The 18326-nt window shown below is 34.5% G+C and overlaps 1 long non-coding RNA gene across 2 annotated transcripts in view; it reads left to right on the forward strand.

The window, feature by feature from the left end:
- LOC140666492 (uncharacterized) overlaps positions 1-7260 on the forward strand; it is a 113757-nt gene extending 106497 nt beyond the window's left edge. For both annotated transcript variants that reach the window (XR_012046763.1, XR_012046764.1), the window contains exon 3: positions 5620-7260. This is a non-coding gene — a long non-coding RNA (uncharacterized lncRNA). The remainder of the gene's footprint in view (positions 1-5619) is intronic.
- The last annotated feature ends 11066 nt before the right edge of the window (positions 7261-18326 follow it).

Raw genomic sequence — 18326 nt, forward strand, 5'->3', positions numbered from 1 at the left:
AAATAAATGTTATTTAAAAATATTATATTATATTATAAATAAAGTAATATTTTGCACTTTGTTTTTTTTTTATAAAATGTTGTCTACATTAAATTTTCTTTTTAATTATATATTAATTTCGAGATTTATTCTAGATGATAAATATTGACACATGTGTTTTTGACGTAAAAAAGATGCGTGAAAATCATTGTGATGAAACGCAGCTGAGCGGATTTAAAAACCCAAGCGTGCCGGAATAATTTAATTCCGCGTAGTAAGTTACTTCATTGCAATTAAATGTTTTACCTCGGCAAATACAGCGTATAAAACGGCAAATTCGTCGAAACGGAATTCATTACGCGCAAAAATAAACCGATATCGCACCGCGCCGGTTAGAACGTCGAGAAATGTTCATCGAAATATGTCTGGGAAATTATGATAGGCTTCTCATTAGTCTTTTCGAAATTCTGCAATACAGGGCATTATGTCGTGAATCGAAATTGCAACAACGTCACTTATGGCAGATGCACGAGCAAATTCACGGATGATGATGCAGGTTGCAAAATATCATCAATCTGCTTAACGTGCTAAATAGCGAAATACACGCAAGCCGATTATGCAATTATCTAGGCAATAAATCGATATTAGGATCGATATACAATTAGTTTCGCCATGTTGTTGGACTTTATGAGAAGCTCAACAGCCATTTGAATTAGTAAATATTGTAGAACGGTTTCCAGCATCTACGAAAAAACATTCGAGAACTCTCTTTGGAAAAGATTTGTTTACTCGTAAAATGCAAGAACGACACATTGAATTGTTTGACAAGCGTTTGTAAATATCGATAATTTAAGAATAATAATTTTTAAAGAAGAATAAAAGAAGGTATTAAAAAAATATATATAAATATTTTTCATAAAATGCATTTCCGATAAACTAAGAACGATTTTCTGTCACTTTTGCATGGTATACATTTTCTGTGAAAATTGTGAAAAAAAAATATGCGATGAGAGAGATATGAAAATAAAATCAGCAGTGTAATCTTATTTGTACAAAAAAAAAAAAAAAAACAAAAAAAAAAATAGAATCGCGAAAATAAATATTTATCTCGAGGATCGCCGGGAGGGAATGTATTAGTTTCGACAAAATACGCATTTAATAGAGACTCTGTAAAGACATGCGCGCGTTCAAGCGTGGATATCCGCGCGAGCGTAATTTCGATGTTGCAACCTCGAGATTCCTTCGGCACCTTTCAACGCGTAATCCTTAACGTGCAACTTAGAGAGAACGTGAGCGCAAAATTTACTCGTGTCGAATCCGGTACGCTCGGCGCGTATCGCGCCAAATCGCGTATCTCTTGGCTGCGATGCAAGTGCACTTCACCATCGTCTTTGCACCCGACGAGCGTCGCTACAATAACGGTAACAACCACCGAGATAACAAGAGAAACAGCATCGACGGAGATAAATACGGTGTGCAACCAGCCACATACATCGAAGTCGTCGATGACAAAGAAAAGTGCAAGTACAACACGTATCTGATTTCAAGGAATATTGATACCGATAAAGAGCTGATCTACGTGTAAATAGGTGTCGCGTATGTTATTTTCATTGTTAAAGAGCCGAGGAAATCGATAACATAAAAACGAGGCGAGTACTAATTAATATTATATATATTATATATAATCATTTCAAATAGTCTTATTTTCAAATTAATCAAATACAGTTAGATATATAAATTAATAATTTAATTTAACTTATTAAAATATTTTGTTAATATTAGATTTATTTTAATATAGAAAATCTCTATTAATATAAACGATTTAACTTTAATATTAATCAAAATTATAGAATTTTCCAGTAACATTCTGCTTATTAAATCTGTTATATAGAATATATATTAAAATTTAATCTTATTAATGATAAAGTAATATATATGTATATATGTGATATATACGTATAAAATAACTGTCCTCACATATATATAACTCTCTCAGCGGAAAGAAAAGTATTAATTCGAACACGTTACTGGAAACTCGCGTAGAAATCCGATTTATTGGGAGTTCCAGTTTTCAGAATGTCGGCAGCTTTGGTCGGAAATTCGCAAGCGCACTTCTCGGTGATGTTTGTCGCGTGCGAACCATCCATCCGCGCAATAATCGCGGATCTTATACGCGCTCTCGAAACGCGTCTGCAGCCGTGCGAAACGGCTCGGTCGGGTGCGCATCCGAGCGTAAGCAATAATTAGCTTAATTAATCCGGTTGGTCTGGCGCGGCGACTGATAATTCGGTACAATGTTAAAGCGACATTAGTCGATACACGATCCTGACAGTTCGACCCTCCTCCGTTCCAAGAGATGTTACCGCTCCTAATATCCCGGTGGCGCCTGGAAGTCGTCCAATTAAATGCAGCTTCTGTGCGATGCCGTCCCATAATTGCGTCTAGATTCGCTCTCTCCTAGCCGAGATATTTCCAACTTTCGAACAAGACGCGTGTACGCTAATGCGCTTGTAAGCTTAGTTTCGGTTTGCCCGAGAGAAAGAAAAAAAGACAGTGATATCGCGAATTATATGGAAACAAGAAATAACGGTGAAATTGATTCAAGTGGCATTGATATCGCATAATAAATCAATGTGAAAAAAATTGTAAGATGAATATTTAATTATTATAATTATATTATTTAAATATAATATATATTGTCTCATAATTATAAAGTAAATATTATAAATTAGATGACAACTTGCAATCGAAAATTGATGTACAAATAATCTGTCATATTTCGTTTATAAAATGCGCAGTTTTTATAGTCGACTTGAATCTAAAAATAAAGAGAATATAAGAATGTTACCATTAAATATTAAATATCATATTTATTTTTCTTCCAAAAAAAATCACAATAGTTATTCGCTCTAAATTGAAAGCTCTGAACTGGAAGCATGAATCGCATGGAACTTCGACTACCGACTCTGTTCTTTGCCCTTGGCGTTAGATCCGATTTGATCCCCGCGTCGTAAGTACGCGAACCGAAAGGATACCCCTCTGGGAGACAAGTATTCAATTACAATAATAACGTCGATTTACAAAAGAATCGACTTCAAAGGCTTTACTTGGCGACGCGCGTCGTCGTTGCTCGTGAGGCAATGAAAAGAAAGAGACGAAGGAAAAGGCAGGAGTGAACAAGCAAAAAGAAATAAAGAGAGAGGCATAGATAGAATAAACGTGGATCAAGAGAACGAGAACAAGGAAAGATCATGGTGCGACGAGAGCGCGAAAGATTCTCTCTTAAGGCAAATTTATACGATTCACTCTGGATGATCGTCCCGGATGAGTATTTGGAAGTGAAAGAAAAGTGAATCGTGGAAATAGTGTTTCCGCAAAAATGTTTAAAATACAATTTTTACTAGTATTTAAATAATTTCCGATAATCATGCAAACTAGAATATATAAGCTATAATAAATAAATTATTCCCTGAAATGTGTGTGAACATAAAATACACAAAGTGTTCTCACAGTTTTCTATGACTTAATGTGAAAGAATACGGATATTAATTTGACATATCATAATCTTTCAAAGCTATCGCATAGGCTCAACAAACGAATTTAATAGAATAGGTATTCCATAATTTTATATTAATAATTATTGTAATTCACAGTGTAATACCCTTCAAAGAGAATAGTCACACTTATTAATTACGTCACTCTGTATCAGTTCGAAGTCAAGAATAAAAATGCATCGGATTACATCAAGTAATTTAATATCGATGATATGTCTGAATAAAAAATGTGATCATCAAGAATGTAAATCGTGTAAATTCGCTCTTAGAACCGATAAGTCAGAAAGGAACGAAAGGGAGAGGATAAAGAAAGAGATATTCTTCGAGGGAAGGTGAGATCCTGGCGAGAGGTGAGAGCGAATGGGTGGAAGAAAAAGGCAGAGGGGGAGGGGAAGGACGATATGCGTCCGTTTTTTGTGTTGGTCGCGTCGATGCCTCTGGGATTATATACGACGTCCAGCGACAATACGTTTCTCAGATCACTATCAGGCCGCTATTGTCGGCCATTAAAAATACCTCCTCAACATTTATTCGGCAAATAAATCTTAACCCGATGGAATGCGGCCCCACTGTCCTCTCCCGGTTCATCGATAGGTCGCTCCCTTGTCATCCGGCCGTTTATGCTCGGCCATATGCAACCGGAAACAAACGGCCGCGTCGTGTCAACCACCTGGGCGGAAATTAATTTATACGATTGGTCGCACGCTAATCACGGAAGGCATCTTCGTTCAATGCGTTTACGCCGTAGTTTTTTTCTCATGTATTACTTTTGACATTTGTCACCTGGTGATTGCAGGATATATCATCGATCAAATACATTTTTTATAGCTTCAAAACTAAAGAAAATATATTTTTATAAACGTAAAATTAATAAAATGTTATAACAGTTCTGGTCATAAATACGTTTCGTCAAAACTTATTATTTTCTTAAAATATATTTATCAAACTTTATTCTGTTTTTCTTTTTTTTTTTTTTCGAAAAGAATGTATTCTACTTTCCTGTCTTCTCGAATGGATTCGCAATTATTACCGACAGTATTACATGTAAAATAATGTCAAGTGCCGAGCTTCGAGATGCCACGAGAGAAGAGAGAACAGAGGGAGGAAGGTAGTCACGTTTTCTCACGTTAATAACGTTAGCAACGCTCCGCCGTTGCTTGTAGCAATCATAACTGTATCCTCTCGCGAGCAGGATGTGTGCGGTGGATATGTGCTTCGCGCGGCCGCGGCTTCATCAATAATCTGCCAACCTTATAGTACCCGGCACGCAGACAGTGTAATACCGGCCTAAGTAGCTACGCGAATATGTGTGCGTCTTTCGTGTGGCTTTGCCGGACGATAAACGCCGGGTGTGTGAAGGAACGGCGGTCCGACAGCATTGTGGAAATAGGAAATTTGCTCGTGCGAATTCCACGAGGATTCTGCACCGGCATTCCGGACTCTTGAATCACATGCGTTTCTTCTCACGTGCTATTTTTCTCGCAAGAATAAATTTTGCTAACCAGAGACTATAGGTGAAGATATAGACAAATGTGTATTGGTTTTTTTTTATTATATGTATATCTCCTATCTTTTTAACGCTCGACTAAAAGAAATATTCGCAATACGAATTTCGACAACAGTCAGAATTAACATTTCTGTTTATTTTTGAAAAGTATTTTATTTTGTAAGCACAAAATAATGTAATCTAGAGTATTATTATAGATATTTTGCGTGGGTTATTTAGGAAATTAAATCATCCTTTTATAAGATTAATACGAGCAAAAATAAAGATTCCACATATGTACAAATATGTTTAACATACATACATGACTGAATATATAAAATAAATCCTGCAATCTATAACGCACACACACATATACCACTTGTGGAATAATCAAGTTTATTCTTTCTTGAACAGCACTTATCTTCGTACATTTTCTACACTTGAAGTAAATAAAGAAAATAGTTTTCAAAGCAAAAAAGAAAAAATGTGAATTGTTTAATTAATAGTTTAGAAGGAAAAAATATACAAAGAGTGCTGAAAAAATTCATTACGAAAAATATATGTCTAATTCAACCCTTTTTTGTGCTTTTTTTTCCTCAGAGTTGGGGTAAGAATAGAGATGGCCTGTCAAAGAGGGTAAGGTCGATGGATCATCGCGACCTCATCCGCAGCTGCGATTTACGGCGGGCGTTTAAAGATGTGCGATAAAAAAGATGGCCTACTTCGTGAGATCTCTTCCCGCCTGACGCCGTGAAATCCGATCTCCGATCGAACTCGCGGCGTTACAAGATCAGATGGTAGGCGTGTTCGACAGGGAGAGGGACGCTGGGCAAAAGCAAGCTCTTTCAATCCAGGGGTTCCCAAACTTTCCGGTCTCATGCCTTCTTTGGATATTTTGAAAGTTGACACCTCTTTCGCAAACTTCATTTCATTTAATAAAAAATTAATACAAAAATAGCATTTACAACTTGTGGCAAAAAGTTTAATAATTATATATTTTACATTTTGGCATTTATGTATTGTATAATGAATTTTTTTATAGTTCTTTATGTATAATACAGTAATTTTTTTAAATATCAACATTTCTGTAGATATATGTACCAAAAGTAGAACTTTTTTCACTCGATAAATAATATAGACTGTGCAATGAATTTGCTGCAGTTATTTTGTTCATAAATAATATAATGTAAAGGCTGTATTCAGTATCAATGTGTAAGCGTGACAAATTACTCTATTAAGTTAAAATTATTCAGACAGTACCTTTGATTAGTTTTTTGTTCTCTCGAAGATACAGAAAAGTGCGAATATAGTTTCTCAGTCTTCTTTTATAACATCTGCTCGCGAGCCTTCGCATGTATTTCAGCTTGATCACGACCGAATTTGATCCGGCGATTTAAATGATTTTACACACCTGTCGGCGCGCGACGAGTTACGCCTTACGGGCGTGAAAAGTCGGTTTTTTCCTTGGTGCTCGTTGCTTTCACTCACCGACCATTATTATTTTACATTGAAAAAATGGTGCCAAGGGGCTTCTGATGTAACTATACACGTCTGTATACGTTAAAGAAACTTGTAAACAGGAAGAGTTCCATTAGCAAAAAAAAAAGACTTGTCTTATTTATGTTAATTGTTGCATTTTTTCTAATTAATTATTTTTATATTGAATGCAATTAAAATCTATATTTTTTTACGAGAATTTGACAGTTGATTAACTTAAGTCATCAAATTTATGAATCACACTCAGATATATGTTAGATATATAATAACCGATAAACACATCTATGTCATCAATTTTTTGTCGATCTGGCTGAAAGTTTTCGGATTCGTCGCAGAGTTTTTCGGCACGAGGTGTGACATGAAGAATTCATGACGGGTTTTTCAAGCGGCGTTATCGGCGATTCTGACGTCTCGATCGTTACAAAGATCTCGGGACGGATCCTACGGCTTCCTCCGAATAATCGGACCGCATTCCTGCACCGGCGTTGCTCGCCCGCGAGGATAGGTAATGCGAAACAAATACGATTATGCCGATTTCGTGCGCATACCTCCCGTAGAATCAAATTCCACAAATCGGGAATGGAATGAAATCCGGCCAAGAATTTCACGTAAAATAATGCCCATTTAATCGAATTCGCGACGAAACATAAGCATTCTTATTGATATCTTATCCGTGCGTTATGCAATGCTAGATTGTCTTAATTTTCGGACTTATAACATGCACGTTGATTTTTCTTCTGATTTCTCTAATGCGATTTGAAAATAATATTGTTATACATTTTTTTATATTTATTATTAATTCCTCAAAAAATTATAATATTATAAACCAATTCTTAAAAACACATATATCAAGAAAAAAAAAATACGTAAAATATATGTTTACTTATATTACTAAAACAATTTCGACAAACAAAGAGTTCCATATAATTTGAGAAACAGATTTTACTTTTAACTTTTTTAAATATTAAAATATTCCATATTGAGAGTAATAAATTTTTGAAAATGATGAAATGATATTTGATTTAAGTTTCGAAGAATTTTTATAGTTTACAATAACTATGTAATATTAAAAACTGTAATAATAATAAAAATTCTTCGATTGAAAGTTGTATTGAAAAATACCATGTCGTTTTTAAGTCACGTTGGCCATAGTAGTTACTTATTCTTTCCCTTCGCTTTTCTTGTCGGTTTCACTCCTTCGCTATCCACAACTTCCATTGTATTCAGAAAAAGCACCGACGTCCATTCCCGCCGCGCAATGACCGCCACTTTTAATGGCAGGCAATTGTCACTTATTAGCGTCGCGGCGTCACAAGTAGGGTTCCCCACGCCACGAAGGGTCCCGATTGGCCCTTCCCAACACATCGAGGTTCTACACTACATCGTCCTACAACGGCGTGCGACGAGCACGTCGCCTGAGGCTTCTCGGTGGTGCCTTTGTTCGTCCTATAATGAATTCAGTAAGTTTTGTCGAGGGTGGTAGTTTCCTGCTGGCGCCCTCAAAATTGAGATCGTTGCGCCGTGGGTGAGGTGGAAAGGAGAGAGGAGGACGTGGAAGGGGAGGGGGCAATTTATGAACCGACGCTTCCTTTATGAGGGGGCGGCTTCGGGCCGCGACTGAATTTTAACCATCGCTTTGTAGATACGCGATACTTATCCGCCGCCGCATTTCTGCAAAATAAGGCGGCGATCGTTTCGCTAAACTGTTATTGCGCGATCGCTTTTGTGGCGAAGGCATAATCAGTTAAAGTAGCACTCAATTCTCCATTAATTTCTCGCAATAAAAGCAGAATTAAAGAAATCTGTTATTTTTTCTCTTAACGTTTATTCAATTTTTATTTATTGTCTTCGTGTGAGATTTACTATCCAGTTTAATTCACTGAATTTTAATAGTTTGAATAAAATACAATTAATTGAAATTGTCTTCTTTATTTTGAATAAATCTCGAAACTGCCCCCCCCCCCTCCTAGCTTCTAGAAATATTCAAACTACCATTGAATATACCAATGGTCATTGGACATATCCATATAACTACTGCTGATGTATTAAAAGGGGGCCAAAGGGGCTAATGTTGGAACAATAGGCAATCAGTGGGTATACCCCGAATGATTGTAGCGATCATTGATGTAACAATTGACATACTTATATAGCGAACGTGCACATGTGTGATTGAAAGTGACCGAACATATTCCCATGGGAACGTATTATCAAAGGGCATCTCTGCCGACGGGTCTGTTTAAAGATATATATATATATGCTTGCTTAACTGAATTCCTGTAAGTGCAAAATGTTGCAGGAATTTGTCGAATATCCGGCGAACGAACACACGTCGTCCGAAGCGGGCTTCACATATGGACCGTGCGCTCGGTGCAACGAACTCCGGCGTTGCACGAATAATACGCGAGAAAGCGTACACCTTTCTTCCACGAGAGAGCGGATGCTACGCACACGTGTGCGTGTGTCCCCTCGTCCTCCTCTTTCTCCCTTTTCGCGGGAAGAAGAGCTGATGCGGGGCTGTAAATCAATCGCCGCGAGACAGAGTGGAGCGAACGAGCGCGCGGAAATCGCACGGTGGGCCGGGCTTAATGCCGGTTCGGCTCGCGTGTTAAACACCAGTTATCTTGCCGATCGGTGAGTTTTACGTTTGCCCTTAGCCCAACTGGTCGCGTGCTGGCTGGTGGTTTCAGATCTTCATTGGTGGACCCTGAGCTCCTGCGGAACGGGCGGAGCTTGGACTTCGATATCTCGATACGCAACTCTGGCCGTCTCGCGTAAACCGCGGTCGTTTCTCCTCGTCTTTGCCGCTCTTCGTGCTGTATAGCATTAGCAGTCGAGGAGGAATCGTCCTGAACATCCTTAGTAACGTTCAACGTGGGTATGGTCGATCGCTGCAAGTTACGTCATGACGGACACGCAAAAAAATTTTTTTTTTCATAAAAATTTAAAATCGACACACACAGATGTAGGTTTAGAATAATTTTTGATATGACATATCAGTTATTAATATGATGGAAACGAAATTATTATATTTTTGGTGCCACTTTAAATATTCATAGGACTGACTAAATTTTTTTCTAGATTTTATTACTCATTCGGTTTCAATGTGAACAGGTAAGGAACAACGTAAGTGCTTTCTTCTGGCCGGCTGGTGCAACACATTTACGTTTATGTTGTTTGTTCTGCCTTTCTGTAAGGCTTTCTGCGATCTTGCTTAATGCATGACATTTCTCGGCGAGCGCGGTTTTCTGATTAGGGTATTAAGAATTCAAAGAAAACGAATGCCGACGTTCGTCCCGATGCACATCGTGACATCACCGTCTCGCTACTGATCGTTCTTATCTAAGCCCGTCACTACATTCGCAGATAAGATTCATAAAAATGCCGAACGACTTTAATTAGTTAGTGGCCTGTTAATTAAGCTACATTCGAAAACATTTTGAAAACAGATAAGCATCACCGGCGGAAAGCGAAGAAACGCAAGAAATATTGATCCAAGGTAAAGTGTTACTGAGAATAATATCAGGCGCAATAATGTGTGTGAGAGAATTTTTTCTTATATCTTACGAATACATTTTATGGTAATGGATTATAAATAATGTAATGTAAATATATTCTAGATCGTATTTTATATTTTAATTTATTTCTTATTTTTCAAATACTTTTTTCTGATATATAAAAAAGATAAATTAAAATAAAAAATAACTACACAAAAATGATATTATATTGTACAGCAATATTTAAAATTTTTTTTCTATTGCTATATCTGATTTTATGATCATATAGAAATGTCCTAATTTTCTTGTCGTGCATAATGGATCAGCAAGATTCACACATTCAGCTTAAGTTGAATTGCTCATGCACATTGTGCAAATTTTAAATTAAATCGCAAATGCGATCGCCCTTTATGAGGGCAACAAAGCAGGTTTATGGTAATCCGCGTTGTTAGCATCTACGTGCACTTCAGTTAACAAACAACAAGTGTGCAACAACTGTGTCAGTAGTATACTTAATTTAGCGGTCTATCGGTTGTCGTAACAAGTTAGTTACGCTTCTGCTAACAGAATAGTTAAAGTTACACAGCTTGTAGCCGATAATAACATGGCCGACTATTCAATAAATGCAATCAAAATATGTTATGCATTAATAAAAATCATTCATAATGTAAAAACAGAAAACAACGGAATATATTAATTTTAGTTTTTGTTCATGTTGGAATTTGGAATCTTCTAACAATATTAATTACTAGTTATATAAGTCAATACAACATATTAATTGAAGGATAATACTTACTCTTCAACTTTCGAGAGTGTAACAAATAATTAATTTTATTGAAATTTTTTACATGTATTTTAAAGTTGATTTTAAATTAATAAATGCATCTTTTTTAGTTATATTGTTAAACTGAGACTTTTATACACAGAAAAAAGAATATTCTTATTTTGACAATATCTTTAGTTTCAAAATGTAAATCTTGAAATGAGATTATATTGCGTTAAACAAAGAAAATTTGCTTGGATGAAGACATTTTATATAGTTTAACCAAGAAAAATATATTCTTGTTATTTAAGAATAGTTTTCTTAAATGAAGAGGAAAAAATGTTGGATAGAAAGTAACACATGTTCAAATCGAAGATTATAATTTTCTTATAAAGTTAAAATAATTATTTTATTTTTGAAATGACAATCGTAGTATTGAAATAAGAGTATAATATTGTTAAAATTTCAGATTTTTAAATTCTTCCAAGAAGATTATAAATTATTGCGTACATATGAAACAACGAACGCGTTCATATGAATATATAAGTTTTGATTTGATACTTACTATTTTCTGTGTATTTATATGTTAAGAGAGACAGAGAGAGCAAGAGAGAAATAATATATGATGCAAGATAAATAGAAAAGTTTAAGAGTATAAGAATAGAAAATAGAATGTTAATACAGCATTATAAAATTGCACGAAAAAGTATCGAAATTCTTCTAATTACTTTATCGCGCGATATTTTCGCATGAGCGAAATTAAATCCTGCGATGACCGAATTAATACGTCCATAAGTGTATAGTGTATATATATATATATATATATATATATATATATATATATATATATATATATACCAATATAAATAAAATGCGTTTTTTAGACCGACACTAGGAAAAGAGAAGGGATGAGTAATGGCGGACAATTGCATTGCTCTCGATTTCCGTGAAAACGAAATGCATGTCGAAACACCAGGATAGTGCATTCACTTCGCACCCGCAATGCGGAGGCGACCGAAAATTGCTTTTTGATGAGTTCTTCATTTTTGATATATCCTCGCGGTAGATATGGTCAGAAAAAATATTTCAGATATGTCATATTTCAACGACACCGTGAGACACTGCAATTTCGCGATTATCCTTACGTGTATCCTCTCCAAACATATCCGAATTGTATTTTTATTTACCGTCGTTAGCAGATCGCAAATATTCGTACAAAAATGTGCACGGGACATAAATGTTTATCTATTCCCTTATTTATTGTTTATATTCGACAAGCGATAATATAGCATTTGCAGAAGCTAAACGTGTTTTTTTTCTACCTGAAAACGTATGTCGATACAACATTAAGAGCTATTTTGTTTTTCGAAGCTTAAACAAATTTTGAGCACTCTGTAACCATGAAATTTTCGAGCGGATTTTTTCCGCATCGCTTTTGACGAGACTGGTAATTTTAATCGATTTCTCGCGTCGCTCGCAGCTATTTTGGCACTCAAAGGTTTAATTCAATTGTGAAAAATATATTACGAAAAATATATAAGCCTCTTCACATTCGTTTTTAGTTATTATATCCACAAAAAAGGGTTTAAAAATATATAGACATTGCGTTGCACGAATAATACGATTTATATTTTAAATGTTTCAACTGGATGCGCATTATAATGTAGAATTAACAATTTATTAGGACGTTGTCACACATATTACTATTGCAAAATTAAAAATTTAAGTCTTTCCATTTTTTTAATTAAAAAATTCTTAATGTATTTTTTCTGCTTTTTGATTTATGAAATAATTATTCTAAATAATCAATTATTATTGCGGCTATTAAAATAGAAGAAAAATAAAATGTTGAGATGTAAATGATGAAGAAGAATAATATTCAATTCATGATAAATTAATCATTCAGAGATATTAACATATCGATACAAAAATTTTATCTTATTAATCGTATATTATAATTTCGAATATATTTGATTAATTAAATAATCAATAGCTAATAAACGTGATTCTAAAATAGATAAATTATGACAATTTTGCGATAAAGCGGTAATAAATAAATGTACAAAAATTAGAAAAACGTAATAGAGACTAACTATATAAAAAAAGATTATTTTATTTAAAACGTTCATATGTAATTCTTGTTAAATCTATATTAAAATAACTCATCGTCAAAGTGTTAACGCTAAAGCAAACCGAATAAAAGGAATGCCCTTTTTTGACATGTCGAATGTGTCCTGGCTTCACGTTTCGTTCGTCAGAAACCAATCGGGAATATAAATCAGCGTCGTAACAGGTAATCAATCAAGATAATGCATCGAGAATTGAAGAAAAATTCACATGTGCTAAACCGATAAATAAAGACAAATAGAGCCTGTAAAGATCATCACGATATTTCACATACATAAATCTTTAATTTTTTTCAGATTAATACAGATCTACAAAAAATTGTGTTTGTAAAAGATGATTTCTTAAATAGAAATATAATATATATATTTAATTTATAAATTTAATTTATATATTTAATTTATATATTTTAATATTACACAAAGTTTACATATTTTTGGCTCTGTTAAATATTTCTAAAAATTCATTTATATTAATGTGAATTTATGAAAAATATGATCATTTTTCTTTTTGTCAAAACTCAACTTTTTAATATATGTTATAAATTAATGATTAGCACTGCATAAACTTGCGAAACATAGACAGACAGTCTCGTGTGCAAGGACCATCTTGTGTTTGCCAGAAAAAGTACGTGCTATAGATGTCGTTCAACTATACGTATACTGATGCATGTGTGCGGATTCGGAAACGGTGAGTTGCCAATACATGACACGTACGACGTTACTCCTTTTTTCTTCCGCATGAAAGAAACCGGACTCGCAGTTGGATTTACAGAGTATCGACCAATTCACGAATAGCGAAAACATCAGAATTGAGTTGTCGATAAGGCGGATTTAAAGGTGTGTCGAAATGTAGCTATATAAATATTAAATTACTGCATGTTTTTTTTTATTATTCTTCTGCCAAAAACGTTTAGACGGATTTTCATTAAATCTTTTTTACAGATATTATAAATAATTTGATTTAAAACATTAGTTGTATGACCTGAATATAAAATATAATCCATTATTAAATTTTATAATTTAATAATGCACATGTAGCAACAAAGCCTGGCTTTTAAATTAATTATTGTTACCTGACTTAAAAGACTTTTTTATATTGAACCGAGAATTGCGCGCAATCCGCTTTTCATTACTAATTAAATTTGGTTCTAATATAATTATAACTATCCAGCTTACCTAAAAATTAAAAAAATTATTGAAAGAGAGATATTGATAGAAAATATACAAGCACGTAATTTTGTTACATATAACGCCAGTCTTTTTCAATATTGAAACAGTGTATAAAATATTGACACAAATTACTCTGTTTTTTCCAAGGAAAAATGTATTATCAGTGACTATATTTGCAATATCGATTACTTGATACACTCGACATTTATATAATCGAGTTATGTATACAAAAATGTATCCTGAAATCGAAAAGAAATCGCAAATGCGTTTTCAAAACATGACACGTCCAATGCATGTTCTTTCTGAAAGTTTCTGTGAAAGAGATGAACTCGTCGTGTGGATTTCATGTTACTGATGAACAATAGTTATATCAAGATTAAAATATCCTTGGACGGTAATAAACTTGCGCAACATTTTATATTGCATGTCTGCAAAATCATTAATAAAGTCAACTACGTCGACATCACTCACACACATTAGTTCTTAATATAAAAAGTATATGTCATAAATATTACAAATAAATATTTTGAACACAAACATTGCGTTTAAGAAAAGTTATCTCTATTAACTTTAAAACAAATTTGTAAACCATTATAAAATTTAATTTTTAATTAAATTCAAGTTTAACTTTTTTAAAAACCCAAAGTTTCTTTCAAAAATTGGAAATTTTTAATTTTTCTTCTGTTTTCTTAATAATATGTTAATTAATAATTGTAACCACAAAAATCAAATTATTGTAAACAATGTCGACAATGTCGACAATGTTCTGATTCTATTAAATATCTATTTCTCAGTTTATGACTAAACAGTCATGTGATTTACGTCTATTCACCGTTATAAAAATCAATGCAGTTTATAAAAATAAAGTCTTTCTTGCGCGTGGCGTGTGTCGCGCATCTCATATGACGGATGATGAAGTCCCGACACTATCGCGACAGAGCTTCGATCGCACGATCGTCGCGACAAAAACCCCCGGCCCGCTACACGAGGAGCATGCTGTCCAGGGTCTCACGGCCGACAATCGCCCATAAAACCCGACTTTGAGCCGGGGTCGGTATCGTGATCCAATCACAAATCAATTTACCTGCCATTCCGCGCGGGCATGATAAAAAAATTTCGCTACCGAGATTCGTCCCCTGAATATCCGCGATACGCCGATATATCCCTGCCTGCTCTCGCGTATTAAAAATCGATAACATCGCATGTGCAATCGCCGTTTATAATTTTCGAAAGGTACAATTAAAAACGAGAAAAGGTATACAATTAAACTCGAATTGCCGCGAAAAGACAGCCGAAATTAATAGCCGATTCTCTGATTTACGATGAAAAATTATGCTGGTTTGAATGACTCGATTAAAAAGCGAATAGTAAGATAAAAATTTACGAAAAAAATAACACATCAAGGGGAAATCGACTTCACACACATGCTATATAAATTTTTACGCATTCTCAATAATACTTATTTATAACATATATTAAACGTTCTTAAATTGAGCTATTCTCTTTCGTACATAATTTATCTCTTTCAGAGGAACTAAAATATAATATGAAAAACAATTCACTCATAAATAAAATATTAACACACAAGTCGCATAAATGATAATTATTAAATCTTTAAAAAAATATTAAGAATGAAATTTCTTAATAGGATTACAGCATAAAATAACAATGAAATCTGAATATTATTTAATGACAAACTATTATACTTTGGAATCGCGATTTCCCGTTTTCTTTTCGATCTCAAAGTATGACGCGACGTCAACGACGGCGACATCTTAACGATATCTTGCGGCAGTATCATCGGTGATTATGGTATCCGCAGGATCTTGATTAGCTTTCCGACGATGTCTCGAAACTTTCGTCGTTAGCTAATTGGCGCTCTCGTGGAACCGCGTTGTTTGCAAAACCACGACGTTGCAAACGCCGCGTACCTGACACTCAACGCCGTGTGTCGCGTCACTTCGCTATGTAACACCGTGGATAACGGTGTTGCGAATTTAATGAAATCTTAATTTGCTTGGATGATCTTCTTTCTATCCTTGAGTATCATTAAGCTTGATTTTTCCTTGCTAAATCTTTTTCGTGCACTAGTTTCTATTCACTTTATGATGTTGCAGTTATTTTGCTGATTTTTTATTACTTTTATTATTTTTATATTTTACTTGCATAAAGAAAAGAATAATTTTTTATATAATAGCTTTTCTCTCTCTCTCTCTCTCTCTCTCTCTCTCTCTCTCTCTCTAATTTAAATTTACCAAAATCTTTCATGGAAAAAATAATCTTTATATGTATATATGATAATATATAAAATGTTATAACAGAAATATATAAAATTTACATTTTACATTAGTTAAGAGCAACGTAACATATAATTTTTCTTTAAGATTTTGGTATTTATATATATGTACATATTGATAACATATAAAAAAATATTTTTAATTTTGTTTTCTTTTTCTTTTTGTCAGCAGAAAGTTATATAATTTTATCTTTTTGTACACTTATTATGCTCTCGATATATTTGATATCTGTAATTTATTGTTATGTAAATCAACAATATTATATTACAAACTCTTATGCTTATCCTATGAAGAAATATTCCGAGAGAATCTATTTCACGAATTGTTTCCTAATAGAGGCAATCGTCTAGATGTCAATACAAGAACATGATGTATTTTCTGCGCAACGATTGCTTGCAAGTTTACGAACAAAGAAGCAAACTGTCGTCTCGATAATGGAACTGTCATTAGGGCGCGTGGGTGGCCGGCCGAGTCAAAGGCCTCTATTATTCGCGGTGCACGCGTTCTCCACGACGAGATATGGTACGTCATCCGTAGTTATTAAAAATTAAAGGAGCCTAAGTACATGCGCGCGTTACAGATAGCCATGTGCACCCACACTCACGATAACGCTAACGTATGATCATGTATTGATTGTATGCGACCGTTGTAAAGTTTATCGTTCTGTGAAACTTGCCGCGTGATGAAAACGTTAGCGTTTTCAATGAAAAAAACAATATCTCGCGTTCTTATTATCAAAAGTGTCGCAGTATAACAAGAAAACAAGAAGCAGACAGAAAAAGATTAATATTTAATAAATATTGAGTGTCGCAGAAAGTAAGAGACAAGAGAAATATGCATACGATTGATTGTCTTTGATGCATCGTACAAGTTATTTTATGCAAAATTTATTTTGCAAAAATTGATATAGATATGCATAACATAAATTATGAAATTTATCAACTTTCTCAAAAGTAAGCAAAAAAGTATTTCTTTTCATTGTCAGATACGTTTTTATTTAACTATTTAAAGCAAATATTAATTTTCTTAAATATTCACTTGTAAAATTTTATTTTTAATCTTATTTATATTTTTTGCGATTGAGAATTATAATTGATTTTTTCGCAATTTTTAAAAGTGATTTTGTAGAAATATAATATCGTGAAGAAATAATTAATATAATATAAATTTAAATATAATAAATTTGAATATAAGAGAGATGTTCCGAAAAGAGCACAACTATTGTAATCGTACGCCTTTATCTGATGTATATAAATTATATTATAAAAAGAATATACATAGATTAATATAAGTGATGCATAAAATGTCAATTTACATAGTTCATTAAATATTAAAAAGCACAACAGTATCTTCGAAGCTACAAATATAAAAAAAAATATTGTTTATATGGAGCTCACTGTTGCTTCTCGAACGATCTAAATTTATGACGGTGTATCGACAATGCACAGGAAGGACATTCTGAAATTCAGATTTCAATTGCTTATCTCCAAGCTTATTTCGCATCGACACGGTCGCCATAGTATCAGCGCCATCAGCAAGCCCATATACATCACCCACCGATTGCATCACCGCGTGTGCGGGCGAACTTCATTCGTCATACGCGCCGATTTTTCTCCGATAGCGCCGGCTCTGCGCCCTGAGAAGAGGAGCGCACGAGGCCCTGAGACTGAGAAGGGGGACAGAAAGAGGCGCAGATTGCATCTGCACGGTCGTGTCGCATGTTGCACCGGCCGAGACGGGCGGCGACTCCGTCCGTCCGTCCGGTCATTATCGGCGAGTTATTATTATTCTACGGTCGGCCACACGCTCTCGCAGCGCGCGTCTTTCACGTACCGCGATTCGCCCCGGATGAGGAGGAGGCGGAGGACGTGGATGCCGTAGGAACGCGGGACACCCCGGAGAAAAGAAAGAGCGGCGTGCTGACCCGCGCGGGTCATTGACAGAGAAAGAAAAAAAATTA

Source organism: Anoplolepis gracilipes, chromosome 6, assembly GCF_047496725.1.
Source record: "Anoplolepis gracilipes chromosome 6, ASM4749672v1, whole genome shotgun sequence".
Taxonomy (NCBI): domain Eukaryota; kingdom Metazoa; phylum Arthropoda; class Insecta; order Hymenoptera; family Formicidae; genus Anoplolepis; species Anoplolepis gracilipes.